Below are 17,675 nucleotides of genomic sequence, written 5' to 3' on the forward strand. Positions count from 1 at the left end.
GGTTAGGGCTGATCCCGGCGTTGTGGGATGGAGCCCCATGTCAGGCTCCTCTGCTATGAGCCTGCTTCTTCCTCTCCCACTCCCCCTGCTTGTGTTCACTCTCTCACTGGCTGTCTCTATCTCTGTCAAATAAATAAATAAAATCTTTAAAAAAATAAAAATTAAAAAAAAGAAAAATGCCACCTTGTTTAAATATCGGTGTATTAATATACCAGATTATTTTGTAAGCAACTCTCCAACTTTCAAAGGTATAATGCATAACTTCGTAAATTATCACAGAAAAGATTTTATGTTCATTTGTTGAAAATATTTTTAAAAAATTATTTCACAGGCATATATTTTTTTGAAATATATTACAGGGAATGATTGTTTTATAAAATTAGTGTAATGTAAAGCCTATTATCCGGTAATAAAAAATGATACTATTCACTCTTTTTTGTACATATTTTTCACATTTAAGAAAGTTATTTAATTTAGTTTCCTTACAATGACATGGATATAATAACAGCAAAGCTATTTACCCAGCTTTTAAAATGGTAAAATAATATCTGGGAAAGTAAATTGGATAAAATGTAAATATCCCCAATACGTATTTTTTATTTTATTGATACAGTTGTATTTTTATTGTTAAAAACTATCAAGTGTTTTTAAAAATTCAGTTAGTTATGCCAAAAAAACCCCATATTAAATTATAATGCATAGATAACAATCACTTAAAGCTTCTGAACTTATTTTTTTGTGATTTTGGAAATATTAAAGAAAAAATAATGGCATTTCTGATCTTTATTAAGTTATAATTTATATAAAATAAAATATACTGATTTAAAATATAGTTTGATGAATGTGACCCTGTGTAAACTAGTCAACCAAGGGATACTGATACCCTTTTGCATTCATTACCCATTTGCTTCATGTCATACCTTCCTCCTCAGGAAACCACTGTTCTGATTTTTATCAGAACACTGTATACTTTAGTATCTGGCTTCTTTCACTCAATAAAATGTGTATGAGATTCATCCATGCTGTCATATATATGTATATATGAATACATACATATACATACAAATATCAGCAATACATTCATTCTTGCTGAGCAGTGTTCCATTTTAAGAATACAACAAAATTATTTATCCATTTATTTGTTGATGGGCACTTGGGTTCCAATTTTTAGTCATTATTTCAACTTTTTAGTTATCATCAGTAAAGCTATTATAAACATTCTTTGCTCAAGTGTTTGTGTGGACATTAATTTCATTTTATAAGAAACTGAAAAAACTGTTGTCCAAGGTAGATGTACTATTTTACACGCCCACTGCCAACATGTATCTCAATTGTTCTATATCCTTTTAAATATTTGTTTTTGTCAGTCTTCTCAATTTTAATCATTCACAAGAGTGTAGCCAGTATCTGACTGTGCCTGTAATTTGCCTAAGGATGTTACTGTCTTAGAAAATTTTGGTCCTAGAACGTTGCAAAAACTGTGGGGTTTTTTTCATGAAAAAATAAAATTTTAGGATAAGAAAACATAGGACAAATTGGAATTGGATAATGTGAAGTAGATATGTGGGAGGAAAAATCAACCAGCAGCTAGAAATATTTAAATAATGATGAGATATTTATTCATTCAAAATAAGATACTTATAATGACATGAGAAAGTTTTATTTATAGCATATATATATGCTGACTACAGAATTTATTATCCTATTAGGACACTCTGGAGAGTGAAAGGGGAAGTTAAATAATAAATAAAATAATACAAATTAAACACATATTTGTTGATTAAAAATTTGGTTTTATTATATTGGCATAAAATAATTTTGTGCAAACAAAATTTTTAAATATGTTTTTGAAAAATAAAGAACATCCATATACATTAAACAAGTTTATAGAAAATGATTTCATTGATTATCTAAAAATAATGATGTGCATGTTTTAATATTTAAATTTACACTTATGATTAAGGCTATCTTGACTAGTGGAAAGAATAATTTAATAGATTCTTATATTGAATAAAATCAGTTTATATTTTATACTAGAATCAATGCATATAAGAAATTGTTTAGTTTTGTAACGCCTAAATTTGACCAAAAAATCAAAATAACCACAGATATAAATCATTATTTGATAAACTGTCTGAAAAAATATTTGCTAAAGAAAGCGTCTCTGAAAAAAGGCCAAAAGACAGTTTCTGTGGAATTAATCAAGCTGTAAAATTAGTATATTGCATGTGACAAAGTTATAATTGACAAAGTTATATCTTCTAACAGAAATTGTTCTTCACTTTGCAAGTCTATTAACATCTATAGTGATAAGGTCTTTTATGAAGCACATTACAGTCCAGTGAGATAAACTGATTGACATCAATGATTCAAAATTTAATTACCATAAAATGTGACTTTGAATAAATGTACATACACCTGAACAACTAAGAAATAATAAGAGCATGGTAAACAAACAAACAAACAAAATCTTTAGAAACAACCAGGGATATAGCTTTAAAGGCAGAAATGAAAAACAAACATCAAAATATGTTTTTACATCCCAAACATAATTTGTTTATGTTGTATTTCATGCTAAAATTATCAATATGAAATGATTATAAAATGTTTTGAAGTAAATGATATGTGCTACTTTCATGTTTTAGAAACAATTTTATTTTTAAAAATAGCTTTGAACAGTATTTTTTAAAAGCCATATAAAAATTATCAAGCAATAATAAAGATCTTGGCAACTCTCCAACTTGTCCTTGTTTGGATAGTTGATGTTTTGGTTATTTGATGCATGTAAATTCTGAGATAAATCTATAATTCAGCACAACTCCAATCAGAACTCCCATAGGATTTTTGTGGAATGGTAACTGCTTTTTAAATTTATGTAGAAAGCTAAAAAAAAAAAAAAGTGTTTTGCCATATACTATTGTAGATCCATGTGTGTAAAGCTATGTGACCTTGGTTCATGGATAGGAAAATAGACGGATCCAGAGTCTACAAATAGAAATATGAATACCTAGAAGTATGATGCCTGACAAAGCTGGCATTACACACCAGCAAGAAAGAATGGATCAGACAATACATATCTCTGAGACATGAGAAAATAAATGTTTTTGTTACTTTATACCATCAGAAAAATAAATTTCATGTGACTCAGAGACTTTAATGTGCAAAGCGAACCTTAAAAATGTTGAAGCAAATGTAGGGGGGGGATAGCACTACGATTTCAGGGTAGGGAGAAAATTCTTAAGCTATATATTTTTATTCACAATCCATAAAGGAAAGGATTCATGCATTTTTTTCTAATAGAAAATATTCATAAAAGTTTCTGTTCATCAAAAGACGACATAAAAAATTAAAAAGAGCAAAAGAGTGGGAGAAAGTACTTGCAGTGTAGTTTCTGAATGCTGAAAAACAGAAGAATCATCCTACTCTTCAATTAGAAAAAGACTCAATGTTATGAATAGATAATTTCCCGAAAACGGGAAACGCAGTACAGATGAAGAGCACATGACAAAAGGCTGCCGAGTCTAAAAAAATGCCTCAGCAGGGAGCAAGGGACATTTGCACTGTGCTCTAGTGGGAGTGGAAGCTGGTAGAGCAATTCTGCAGGGAAGCCTGGCAACATTTAATGGAATTAATGCTGAATATACCATATGAAGCAGCCATCCTATTCTAAGACCTGTAACTCAGAATAACTATCGCACGTTGCTAAAGGGACATATTGAGTACATTAATCAGAGCATATTGATCACCGTGGGATCAGCGGACAAGCTAAAGGGCTACCTGTATTAGTGTGTGGGGGCGGCTGTAACAAAGTCACACAAACTGGGTGGCTTAAATATCAGAAATGTATTGTCTCACAGTTCTGGAGGCCGGAAGTCTGAGATCAAGGTGTCAGCTGGGCTGCTTCCTCCCGAGGACCCTGAGGGAGAATTTGTTCCATGCCTTCCTCCAGCATCTGCGGTTAGCTGGAAGTCAGCAGCATACCTTGGCTTGTAGAAGCATCACCTCTCCTCTTCTTTTATCTTCACGTGGTGTTCATCCCATGTGTATATCTGTCACTGTGTCCAAATGTCCCCTGCTTTTTTAAGATTTTATGTATTTATTTGAGAGAGCGAGAGAGTGTGCTCTCGTGAGCAGGAGCCAGAGGGAGGGCAGAGGCAGAGGGAGAAGCAGACTCCCCGCTGAGCAAGGAGCCCATGGAGGACTTGATCCCAGGACCCAGGGATCATGACCTGAGCCAAAGGCAGTCCCTTAAGTGACTGAGCCACCCAGATGCCCTAAATGTCCCCTTCTTATAAGGGTATCAAACATACTGGGTTCTAACACTAGTCCACGCTAATGATCTCACCTTAACTTGGTTAAATCTGCAACAAACCTATTTCTAAATGTAGTCGCATTCTGCGGTCTTGGGGGTTAGGACTTTAGCATTTCTTTTTTAGGGGTGGACATAATTTAACCCATAACATTACCAATAAGGATATCAGTGACTCAAACAGAGGATGCCTCAAAGGAGCACATAAGGAGTGGAAAGGAATGTGTGCCCAGAATAGGAGTGAAGGACATAATAAAATAAAATGAAACAGTTGAACTGGATTAAAAATAAAATTTAAAGAAATATAAAAATGAAGCAAATAAAACAAGATCTAAGACTTAGAGAATTGATTACAACTGTGTATCGTATGCTAGGTAATATTACTCATTTAACTCTGTGCTCCTGAATTCTGAAGATAAAACCAAATATATTTAAATATCAGGAGATTCATGCAAGCAGTTTTGTTTCTATCTTTTCTTGAAAAACTCAAAACCCAACGTAGTAAGTCTTTCTTCCTCTGGGGCAACCAAGACACTGTACTGAGTAGCAGGGGCTTGTGTTCTTGCCGGAGCCTTCCATGGCTCTTCCCTGAGCTCGGCTATCCACTTGACCCAAGTAAGGATTGGAGCTTCTGACTCTATTTCAAGGTGTCCTGCAGGACAGGTGGGACAATACAGGTCACGGAAAATTTTGATCTTGATCAGAATATATCATGTTGAAGGTGTATTCTTAAGGCTGCATTTAGGTGCGGTAAATTTTTTAAATTCACTAATCCAAGCCCTTTATGTACAATCCCAACCGCATTTGTACTGCTTTCAATTCAGAGGTCATCAGAGAACCTCCCTCTTTCGGTCTCAAATGTTATTTATTTCATTTGTGGACATTTTTTACTACTGTGTGTTGTACACATAGGGAGTGGCTACAGTAACTAGAGTTACTGGCGATAATATCTTTGTGTTAGAATATAACGTTTTGCTCATTTGTCATAATACATTTTATTTCTGACTGATAAAACCCAACTCTCCCTCACCTGCATGTCTTTTTAAATTTCATAATGCCATTTTCCAGTAAGAACAATTTATATTTCAGTTCACTAAGCCAGATTCTCTATCTAGAATGGCTGCAGTGGTAACAATTTTCAGGAACAGTACACTAAAGTGTCTCTTTTTTAAGGTCTCCTCTTATGACACTTGCTTCCTATCAGTTATTCTTAAAATATGCAAAATTTTCTACCCATCCCCAGTAATTATTGTAAGATAATGCAATACACACACACTCACACACACACAATCTCACATTTGGAATCCCTCCCATGTTTTCTTCCAAGTAGTGCTTTTCATTTTGTAGTGTTGGTGAATTTGATTTAGTGAGAACATTCATAAGAGATCCAGGGATTGTTACATAAATGGTATTTTATTAGCAGGTCAGCTCTCTTTGGGTTTTGTGAAAGCCAGGAAAGAGACCTTTAGGCTTATTACTTCGGGAGTGATTTAACCAAAATTGCCTATCTTCTTCTAGAGATGAGCGATGAATCAGAGGTGATATAATTCTCAATCTCATCAAAGCAAAACCACATACTTTTATATTTAGAAATAAATGAATCACTAGGAAAAAGAGGAATAATATGTTATTAGAATAAAAAAGACAACAGAATCAAGCTTTTTTCCTCTTGTTCAGTGAGAAAAAATTCAAACTATAACCTTTTGCAAATAACTTACAGATTACATTTAATTTAGACATAAGATTACACAAGAAATACATAAAATTAACTTGGTAGAGTTATTAAATGAGCACATGAATACATGAAAGCATGTCTTTCATCACAGCAAAGAACTGCATGGGTGTTCTTTTCTGGTTGCTACTGGTTTAAGATTTTTCAAACTCAGAACTCCTCTAAGAAACGGGAGTTATTTTGGGAAGCACCGGATAGACCCGATTTGTTTACAGAACTTGTCTGAAGTAGTTCAACCATGCGATCTGGTTCCCAGGTGGAGCGGGAAGAGGTGTGGTGCAAGCAAGGCTTTGACGTGTGCTGTGTGTTTGGATGTGCGTGTCGTGTTTTTGCAATGGCCATGAGAAGGGCAGTCATGGGAGGTGCCTAGCCCTTCAGCCTAGGTCTCAGGACAAAAAGTGCCGCAGACCCGTGACGGCCAAACTGCCAAGCCCCACCTGGATGAGCCCCTGCCTCGTCCCAGCTAACTCACACTTTGGACCCAGGGCTGCACTGGGGGGTCCACAGACACATAAGAAAAATGTTCTTGCTATTTGCCCTGGGATTTGGGGCTGTAGATCTGAAACAGGAGCTGTCAGCTCTAGGCTGGTTAGATTTTGGGATATTTTTGGTTACTCGATGTATAGTGGTTGCTAAATGTATAGTGATTTTTCTTCATCTCAGAAAAACATTCCTTTTTTATTTCTTTATTATTTCTAAGTTGTTAGTTGTGGTTTCTTAAGGAAACTCAAGCACATTTGTGTTGAATTTTTATTCTCTGTCTTGTGATTTGTGTCTCTTCACTGGCCACATTTTCATCTGAATTCCGAGTAGATTCTTTATGTATATTTCTTCAATATTATCGGATCAATTTTCTGTAAGCCAGTTTGAATAGAGTTTTAAACCTTTCATTGTACATTTTCTTTTTAAATTATACACTTGTGCTTTTCTCTTATTAATATGTTATTCTAACATTTTATTCCTCGTTTTTATTTTTCCTTAGTTTGGACTGAGAACACAAGTTATTTTTACACATTTTTTTTCTGTTTTTCACAATAAATTCCCATTAATGCACCCTGGTGGTCTCATGATTTCTATTGAAGTCCCTTTTAGACCATAAGCTGAACATGAGTTGTTAGTCAGCTCCCCTTACTCAAATGCAGATGTTTAGTTTTTTGTGTGTATCTGCTACCCTGAGGAGGAAACTCTTAGTCTTTATTCTGCTCTTCTTTCTGGCCCATGATGTCCCTTTATGCCCCCAAATATAGAGCATGCCGTGGGGGGAGGGGGTTAGCGTTCTGAATAGCAGTTTTCAAAACTATCCTATTAATAAAGCATTTAATACATTTTCCCCTAAAATTCACACTTGTCTGTCTGTTACAGATGTTCTAGCTTCCTGAAACACAGTAGTTATTTAACAAATGTTTTTAAATACATGAACAAATACATATGTCCGTGAGCTTCCAATTTGACTTATGAAAGAAAAATCCATTTAATTTTGTGAAGTTTCTTTGACTCTTTAATGGTCATTTCTTTGGGGAAAATTGTGGCAAATATTTCCACTGCACCCATTCCTGCAAATTCTTTGAGAGCAGGTTATCGGTATTTCCATTTCTTAGTCTACTTCCCTAATTATTATCACATATAGGCTGGAAAAACCGTGTGTGTAATAAAGTGGAGCATGTTATGCATGAAGCTCTTTTTTTTTTTAAGATTTTATTATTTATTTGACAAAGATAGAGACAGCCAACGAAAGAGGGAACACAAGCAGGGGGAGTGGGAGAGGAAGAAGCAGGCTTATAGCAGAGGAGCCTGATGTGGGGCTCGATCCCATAACGCCGGGATCACGCCCTGAGCCGAAGGCAGACGCTTAACCGCTGTGCCACCCAGGCGCCCCTATGCATGAAGCTCTTTTAAGAGAACTCTAATTAAGATGAAGTCTTTGAACCCCAAATTAGAATATTGCTTAATTGTGTTAGGTATTCCTATTTAAAAAGAAGCACAATTTTTTAAAAAAGCTAAACTGGAAGTCTTGGTCGACAGAAGAATATAGATATTATCAGATTCTCCTCTATATCTGTTCTTAAGCCTTTTCTCCCCTGGTCTATGACCCAAAAAACTGACTTGAAACAAAAAAAANCAAAAAACTGACTTAAAAAAAAAAAAAAAAAAAAAAAAAAAGAAAGAAAGGAAAGGAAAGGAAAGATAGGGGACAGATAAGTCTAAGGGAAGAGAATGTGAGTGGACAATTTAAAATGACCCAACTGTGAAGATAATTTTGTTTCCTCAAATTAAACATTTAATTTTTAATGAGGAAACTAAGGAAAAGTTTAATTAACTCACTCAAAGCCACAAAATGGAATACATTATCAATTCATACATGTGGAAAAAATACCTTCACTTTTAACTTAATATTGAAATGACTGCAGACCCTTTCAGGGTGAAACACATTGGCAGACAGTTGGGAAAACATAGTTAGGTTGCATAAAGGAGAAGTTATGGCTAGAGGTCTGGGTCTAAGAGTCAATAAGAAGTGAAACTTGAATGCCCCCCATGAGATTGGCCAGAAGGAGTGGAGACAGTTGTGTTAGCACCAGTCAAAAGAGTGGCACAGCAACAGACACAGAAAAAGACCAACTAGGAAGGACCTGGGAATTCACACATCACAGTGAAAGTCATTAGCAAGAACCACACCATGAACGTGTAGGAGAAATGAGAAGTCACGGGACACGAGAGCTAGAGGCTTTGGAGATGTGAGAAAGCCCATCTAATCCTGGATACAAAGTTCTGCTATTACAAGCATCATTTTCGAGGGAGATAAAAGAAACTTTCCATACTGGACCTTACTGTGAATACTTGTCAAATGCCATAAAAAACATAGAAAGGAGGAAGATTAAGAAGATACCACTGGATTCTAATAATTGTAAAATATTTGAGATCATTACATGAGCACGTTTTGCGGTGGAGTCGAATGAAAGATAGCAAGGAGTCGAGGGGTGAGTGAAAACAATTACCACTCGAATAATCTCTATGGCAATGTAGTAGTTCCATTTGTTTACACACCAGACAAGATAAGTAACATATCTAATGCAACCCTGTACTCCTACTGCATAATCAACCAAGGAAAGTTGGTTTTCTGAGGGTTGAATAAGAGTGGAAGTATAGAGTACAGGCTCGGGGCACCTGGATAGCTTAGTCAGTTGAGCATCTGACTCTTGGCTTTAGCTCAGGTCATGATCTCAGGGTGGTGGGATCGAGCCCCATATTGGGCTCCAGCTCTATGTTGGGCGCCGTGCTGGGTGCAAAATCCACTTTTCTCTCTCCCTCCCTCTCTGCCCCTCTCCCTATCTGCCCCTCTCTACTCTCTCTGTCTCTCAAATGAATGAATAAAACTTAAAAATAAAGAATATAAATTCTACATTCCATATATCTCTGAAATAAAGGGGTAGAGTCCGAGCCAACCATGAGGAAGGGATAGTATCACTGCATTTAATTATTAAAAATCTGTATTTTTTTTAAAAGTCAGCATTTTTTTAAAAATAAAAAGGTATTTTCTAGTGAGAAAGGCATGCTGTATTAGATTTTGTCTACCCATTAGAAAATGGAGAACTTCTAAATAAAGCTTTTAAAAAAGAATGACAATAATAACTGAAATAAAATCATTTTTATTGCCTTTGAAATGTACATGTTAGAATAAAAAAGATTCTGTTATATAAGCTGTTACCTCTCGAGAACCAATAAATTCCATAAGTTCTTGTTGTGGAAAATCAGAAAACGAAATAATAATACAACTATACATCTTAGGTCAAGAACGTATGTGATCATTTTATTTAATGTATCTGCTAACAACTTACTGTTTGAGCACAGGGTCTTAACTATTTATTGTGTTGTTTAATACATTATTTAATACACGAGCTTCCTTTCCACGGAATTTGCACTTTGGAGCATTTAATAATGGCAAGTATTTAATCATCTCAAAGCGATGTCAGGTAGTAACCTGGACTGTGAATTATATGAATTTATAAGATTTATAAGTCACATTTCTTTCAAAACCCTCACCTTAACATTTTTAAATTAAGAGCAAGGATGGACTAGAAAATAATACATTGAAGGATTAAGTTCTGGAAAATTTAGAAGGAATTGTAAGTGCAGTTACCAACGAAAGAAAAGAAAAAGTCCCTCAGACATCAGCAAGTAGCCTCCCATGGCTCTCACAGATGGAATTACACAGCCCTGGAGCTTTTTTATCCCTCCATTTTCCACCGTGAATGTTTTTTTTTCCTTTGGGAAAATTGTTCCGTTTTTCCTTCTTGACTCAAGTCTCTCACCTCTCCCATAATATCCTAGTCATTAGGCACCGAATGTCTGAGAACAGTCCACATGGAGTTGTTTCCTCCAGGTCCCAGTGGTGTGCCTAGAATGTTTTATACATGGGTAGCTGGCCAAGTGCAGGCAGAAGTTACTTCAGGCAACAAGAGGTTAAGAGTCCTCACTGAAATTCAGTAGCCAGAATTGCCAGACAGTAGCTTAATCTGTTCATCATGCCTTGTTTCTGACTATCCCTCTGCCCAATGGACACTCTTTTAGTGAATCTTCATCCTTTCAGTGAATTTCTTTTAACATCAATTGATAGACTAATTATCAGAAAATAAACAAACAAAAAAGGCAGTAAATAGGACAAGGAAGAAAGGAGTGATAGCATACGCCTTTGTGTTCTAGAAAATGTAGTCCTTAAAAACAAAACACCTGCTGAAGTGGGATAGCACATAAGAACCTTGGTAACAATACACATGGAAACTAATGTTTGTCATGAATTCCAGTGGTTCAGATAGAGATTCATGCATGAAAGATAGAAGTGCATTTATTTTATTCCAGGACAATCCCAGTAGATAGACCTACTAGGTGCTAGAGAGTATCACATCTCTCCGAAGTTCGAAGAGTACAGAGAACAATACAGACCCTCCGGTTCCTGAAACATTCTATCTTTAGCCAGAACTCTCTTTGGCTAAGGAATGGTAAACTGAAACAAAACAAAACAACAGTTGTAGGTATGCCCAATAACTGTAAAATGAAGAAACAGAGTTATCTCAAAGAAAGAGAGGAAGAACATATACCACAAGCATTTTAGGTGATAGTGTCAAAAGTACAACTTAGACAATATTAAACAAAGAGAAGGAAGATATTGGTTCATGTATCCAAATTGCAGATAAGTCATGTTTTTCATTCCACAGATATTTGTGTATACCTTTTTCTTTTCTATTCCAGGCCTGTCCAGAGAATAAAAGAGATTTTCTTACTTGGTAGACATTGCAATTTAGGAAGGACGATAGATAAGTTTCTATAGAGATAATCCTAGACATCGATGCATATAATTACAAGCTGCAATTTGCACTTAGGGCCACAGGACTGTGCTTATCAGAGCTGTCTTCTATCTACGTACTGGCATCCTTCTCTAGTGGAGTTTTGCCATGTGTGGGAAAAAAACAGTTGCCACCTATGGGATCACACCCCTGTAGCACTGGGACCAAAGAGGAAAAATAGATTCCTTTTTGGTGCATTTTGGAAAAATCTCAGGAAGGAATTTTGACGCACATGATTGAGTCCATATGCAAACAAAATTGATTAAAAACAAAAAAAATGAAACATAAAACAGAAAAATAAAAACTTAAAACACTAACAAAGTACAGATGCATAGTAAACAGGTTAGTGGCTGGGAAGAACTATCTAAGCATAGCAGCAATGGGAAAAAACCATAAAGGAAAATACAGTAGTGTTTTTAATCCTTGCAAATTAAAAATAGAAGACTAGAAACAAATGTAAGTGTAAACTTGGGAAATATAGAAAAAAAATAATAAAGATGTACATTAAGAAGAAAAACATTAACAACCCAAAATAAAATGGGTAAAAATTAAAAAAAAAATAGACACATTAGAAAGAAAATACAAGAGACAATGAGCATATGGAAAAATGTGGATAAATAATTGGGAGCATAAAATAAAAATAGTTTCCTATTGTAATCAAGACAATATGGTATTGGTACAAAAATAGACATTGAAGAATGAAAGAGAATAAAATCCAGAAATAGATCCACACATATATGGCCAAGTAATTTTGACACACAGCCAAATTACCTCAATGGGAAAAGGGCAGTCTTTTCAACAAATTGTGCTGGAACAATTGTGCATCTATAGGCAAAAAAGAATACACAATCCCTAATCTTATAAGATATACAACAATTAAAGTGGATCAAAGACTCAAATATAACAGCTAAAACCACAAAATGTCTAGAAAGAATCAGAAGAAAATCTTTGTGATAATGAATTAGGCCTAAACTTTTTAGACGGGACGTGAAAAGCATGGCCCTTAAAAGGGCTGTTGACTTTGCATTCATTTTATTCTATTATTGCATTCTGTTGCATTCTGTTATTACTTCCTCCATTATTTTGTATCTGTTTCTTCTGTTTTCTCTGGCAGGAATCCTTACCAAATATATCCTGACAGTTTGTGTATGTCTTTCCTTACTTCTTACTTTCTCTGCCTTATTTTCCTTTTACTTATCTTGTGTGATATATTTGCCCATGTGATTTTCTCATATCCTCTTCATGGATATTTCTGAGAACATTAATTACATGTCTTAATGTCAGTTTCTATTTTAATATTTTTTCCTGTAAATTCATCCATGTAATTTTTTAAAAAAAATTGTATGCTGCTATTCTCTTGAAATATTTGTTGGTTCTTCATTTGTTTACCTTTTGTGGAAGAACTTATTTCCCAACACTCTGCAGGCCCGGATTAGCAGAATGCCTACAGGACTTCGGTGGCTTCCTTCTATGGTATAAATATAAGCAGATTCCTGCCTCGATTTTAAATTATCATTTGTCAGGAGCTCAGCTGAGCTAGAAGACAGCTGAGCTTTGGGTGTTGTAGCAGCTGATTAGAGCAAGAATGAGTCAAAAATGCAGTCAGTGTTTGTGGTTTTAGGGATCATCACCAAATTATCTCGTCCACCAACTTAATTTCCTGTTGGCTTATTAATTTTTACAATGGCAGTGTGTTCATTAACTTGTTTTAAGTGTTTTTAGCATTTCTATTGACTTGATGCATTTGAATGAGCATGAACACATATTTGAAAGGTGTGTTCTTGCATCTCATTGTTCACTGTAGTTATCTCTGCAGAGTGGGAGGAAAGAGGTAATGCCTCCCAGTTGATAGTTCAGACACTTCTACATTACTTGAGTCCTTTCAATTTTGATGTAATAATTTTGCAATTAAAAAACAGTAAGAAGAAACCATCAGCAAGGTCAAATGCTACTGGAAGGTTAAATAAAATTAAGTGCTCATTTATTTTTTATTTAACAGAAAGTAGGTCATTGGTAACCTTGACAACAATGATTTTAGTGATCGAGTTTAGGAAAGTCAAAAGAAAACTTTTTAAATTGTTAGGCAGTTAAGTCTAATTTAGTCATTCGAACTATTTTAATATGGATTAAACAATTCACAATAAAGATTCCTAAATAAGCAAAATTTTAAGGCAGTGAATGTAAAGACACGGCGATCACACAGACCTTATGCTTCTCTAGATAGTCCACACTAATATGTAAAGGAAATTTCTGATAAATTGTATTTTAAATATCTACATTTAGGGGCGCCTGGGTGGCACAGTGGTTGGGCGTCTGCCTTCGACTCAGGGCACGATCCCTGCGTTCTGGGATCGAGTCCCGCATCAGGCTCCTCCGCTGGGAGCCTGCTTCTTCCTCTCCCACTCCCCCTGCTTGTGTTCCCTCTCTCGCAGGCTGTCTCTATCTCTGTCAAATAAATAAATAAAATCTTTAAAAAAATCTACATTTAATATGTAATTATTGGATTTAATATTGATATCAGATGTGAAAATTTTTATGACTCTTTAATTTTAAGTTTTTTGACATGGACTTTGAATATTTAATGGAACTTAATGTTTGAAAATTAAACTTACATTATCATACTGCTGATTCTGAATTGTCAGCTTCTATAAGCTTACATATTAACTGTATGAAAATGTATTTTCAGCTTAAAGCAGAGCACATAATTATTTGGAATGATCTTTGTGTAAGGGTGAGACTACACTATATTTTCTATAGTATTGTTTAATTGCTAATATTTGGGCAGGACTTAGCAAGTCAGGCAATTAATTTGTTGGTGTGTAAGACTAATCTTATCAACACTTCTCATCCAGATATTTCTTTTTTCTCCTCTGGGCAACTATTGTTTATGAGATACCTGTCAAGGAAGGAAAAATAGTTGGATTTAATGAACCAGTGGGAGAGGGACTTATGTTTATTAACTGGAAGGATTCAGAGTTTTGAAGTAAATACAAGATTAGCAGTTGTTTTAAGTGATATAAAGAGAATAATGGGAAAGAAGTAAGCCAAATGAATATCTCAACATTCTCCGTCAAGGTAAATAATTTTTGGCAGAATATGAATATCTAGAGAAAGTACAGATGTAAAGAAGAGTAGGCTTCTAACTTACAGTCACACTTCACCTGCTGTTCAACCAGTTTAGATCAGTTTCATCAGCATCTCCTCAGGACCCTGGCTGGGTTGGTGGCGGGAAGGGGGAGGGTTTTGGGTATTGACAAATTGGCTTCAACAAAACTTTATTATTCCCACTGGGTTTTCTGTAAAGAAAGTTTTTCACCACCAAATTGTTTTAAATAATTAATAAAATTGAGAACATTTTTCCAATTGTCATTCTTTTTTTCTTTTCCTTTTTACACCATTACACTACTTTGTATCATTTTAAATATTTCTGATACATAAAAAATAGTATTTTGTTGTTTTATCAGAAGTCCACTGATTTATAATTCTACTTTTTCATGTCTTGTATTTATATACCATTTACTATCCATCAGTCCATCTATCGATTCTCATACTGGTAACTCATCATTTTGATATTTATAACTTTAAAATATGCTTTCATATCTGGCAGAGCAAGTCACAATTAGTCAGGGTTCAACCAGAGAGGCAGAACCAGGAAGGAGACATGCATTAAGAGATTTGGTACAAAGAATTGGCCAATGTGATTGTGGAGGCTGGGTAGGCAAATCTGAAACACGGCAACATGCCACCAGGAGGGGCAGACTGGGACCCGGGTGTAGGAGGAAGCTGCTGTCCACATGTGAAGTTTCACCTTCATCAGGGGAGAATCAGCCCTGCTCTTAAAGCCTTTTAACTAAGTGAATCAGGCCCACCTGGCTTATCTAAAATAATCTTCCTTACTTAAAGTCAATTGACTATGGACCTTAATTTACAGAATACCTTCACAGCAATACCTAGATTAGTGTTTAATTAGGTAAATTGGCGCATCCCAAAACACCATCACACTTCTCATTACTTGTCCAGTACTGTTTATTAACTCCTCCTTTACTCCGAATAGATTGCACAGTGTCTGAACTGTAACTGTAATTTTATGTTATAAAATTAAGGAAACTGTTCATTTTTGTTAAAAATTGCTATGGCTTTTGTAACTAGGGAATAAAAAATAGTTATTATACTATGCAAAACACTGTAAACAAATAGAAATTTAATAACAATTATTATAGTAAAAGCAAGCTAAAATTATTTTGTTACTAAATCAAGTGTCAAAGTATTTGGAGGCGTTTGTGTAGGACTGAGAATTTCTTCTTCTTCTTTTTTTTAAGATTTGTTTATTCATTTGAGAGAAAGAGAGAGAGCAGGGGGAGAGGCAGAGGAAGAGGGAGAGAGAATCCAAGCCGATTCTGTGCTGAGTGCGGGGTCGCTCACCAGGCTCAGTCTGATGACTTTGAGACCAGAAACTGAGCTGAAGCCCAGAGTCCCACACTTAACTGACTGCACCACCCAGGCACCCCAGACTAAGAATTTCAATAGAATTGCCTCAATATTAATGTTCTTCTGGAAGCTTCTAATGTAGAAACTCTCCAGTAGAAAACAGTGTGAAAAGATGAAACACTTTATACCTAAAGTATGCCAGTTAATTAGATATTAGGAATTTCTATTAAGCATTGATTTTCTTTAAAGTTTAGGAAGAAACAATAGATTCTCATCATTCTTTCAAAGAAAAGAACACTGTCGCATATCCGTGTGTGAGTTAGTGCAACTGCAAAGATTATTTGAAAACATATATATGTGTATGTATATATATACGTGCAAATTCTGTTTAAAATATACATGTATATATGCATATAATTTATATATACATATACACAAAGACACATACACTTCATTGGTATTTGTCTTAAATCTTAATAATGAGTTTCAAATCAGAAAATTAATGTTAATGTGGACATGTCATGTTTAATTAGTAGATTTAAAACTAACATCCTAGTGTCAAAGCTACAATTGTTAGGGTGCTTTGCTAAATAAATTATTATATCCTAAATTAATGATTGAATCTACACCCAGAGTAATCAATTGCTGTCTACTGGCAATAATGACTTTTAGATTATGTTTTGTTTTGCTACATTGTTAGGCTCTGCCTACTGTTTTAGATGGCAGTAAATTATGAATACCAGCACTTTAATATTTATTCATATATCCACTATAGCTCTCATGTTTATAGCCATAATATTTCCTCCATCAGCAGTTGAGTTTCTGAGTATTCTCCAAAGACAAAGGATAATGTTCATTAATAAAAATAATAATAGGGATGCCTAGGTGGCTCAGTCAGTTAAGCGTCTGCCTTGGGCTCAGGTCATGATCCCTGGGTCCTGGGATCAAGCCCCGCATCAGGCTCCCTGCTCAGTGGGGAGTCTACTTCTCCCTTTCCCTCTGCCCCTCCCCCCTGCTTATGCACTCTCTCAAATAAGTAAAATCTTTTATAATAATAATAACTACAATAATAATAATTTATTGATAAAGCAACCACTACATATGTCCTTATTATATGCCAAGCAATGTTCTAAGTGATTTCCTCTGTTGATTAACTCTTAAAAAAAAATCTATGAGGCAAGGTGAGTATACTGAGGCACAGCAAGTTTAAGTAACTTGATGAAGGACACATATCTTGTAAGTGGAGAATCCCAAAGTCCATACTGGCCATCGGCTTCCAGAGCTGATGTAATTAAACACCACGCTGAACTGCTCTCAAAGGCTAAACAGTAGTTCACAGTAGCAGGTGGAAATCCATTTGTGAGTTAAAAAGTCATTTCTAACCTTTTTAAAAAAATACAGTAAGCTAGAATAAAATGGAATAAATCAGAACAAGTTTCATGTAGAAAGGCTATGTTATATTCTTTCAGCTGTGCGTGTGTGTGTAAATGGGTTATGATACAGACATATTTCTTCTTTCTTTACCTATTCTTCCCCCAGAGCAGCCAGAATAATCCCTTTAAAAAGTAATTCATCACAGTTATTTGGATGGTTATAATTTAAAAATAAACAAACAAAAACAAGACACCAAAATGAGAAAACGAGAGCTGGAGATGATGTGGAGAAACCGAAGCCCTTTTGCCCTGTTGGTTGGAATGTAAAATGGTGCAGACATTAAGGAAAATGGTATAAAATAGTTCCTCAAAAAAAAAAAATGAAAGTAGAATTGCTGTGTGATCCAGATTCCATTTCTGGGTATATATCCAAAATAATTGAAAGCTGGATCTCAAAAAAATACTCTCAAAGACCATAGCCCTGTTTAAAGAAT

The 17,675-nt window shown here is 35.0% G+C and overlaps 1 pseudogene; it reads right to left on the reverse strand.

Annotated features, from left to right (window-relative positions):
• LOC117804226 overlaps positions 1–17,675 on the reverse strand; it is a 139,610-nt pseudogene that overhangs the window by 72,060 nt on the left and 49,875 nt on the right.

Source organism: Ailuropoda melanoleuca, chromosome 10 (genome assembly GCF_002007445.2).
Source record: "Ailuropoda melanoleuca isolate Jingjing chromosome 10, ASM200744v2, whole genome shotgun sequence".
NCBI lineage: Eukaryota > Metazoa > Chordata > Mammalia > Carnivora > Ursidae > Ailuropoda > Ailuropoda melanoleuca.